The 299-nt window shown below is 32.1% G+C and overlaps 1 pseudogene; it reads left to right on the top strand.

Annotated features, from left to right (window-relative positions):
- The window catches only part of LOC106763335, a 4,418-nt pseudogene extending 4,319 nt beyond the window's left edge, over positions 1-99 (top strand).
- The last annotated feature ends 200 nt before the right edge of the window (positions 100-299 follow it).

Raw genomic sequence — 299 nt, 5'->3', positions numbered from 1 at the left:
TCCGTTGATAATTCTCCATATTATTGATATGTTTAATGTTATATGATTATCTTAGCAAGACACATTTGGAAGCATGTCATATACGATCCAATCAATTAATAGTCTGTCAGCTTTGGTAGTTTATTAATTTTAACTTTTGTTGTACCTTTTTTGGTTGTAAACCTTGCATCCTTCTTTTTCAGGAATGTTTATCACTGCCCATTTTGCAATATATGCCGTGTTGGACAAGGGTTTGGAATTGATTATTTTCATTGTAAGAAGTGCAATTATTGCCTAGGGATAAAATCTGCCTCTCATAA

Source organism: Vigna radiata, chromosome 6, assembly GCF_000741045.1.
Source record: "Vigna radiata var. radiata cultivar VC1973A chromosome 6, Vradiata_ver6, whole genome shotgun sequence".
Lineage (NCBI taxonomy): Eukaryota > Viridiplantae > Streptophyta > Magnoliopsida > Fabales > Fabaceae > Vigna > Vigna radiata.
This window is presented reverse-complemented; position numbering and strand designations above follow the sequence as displayed.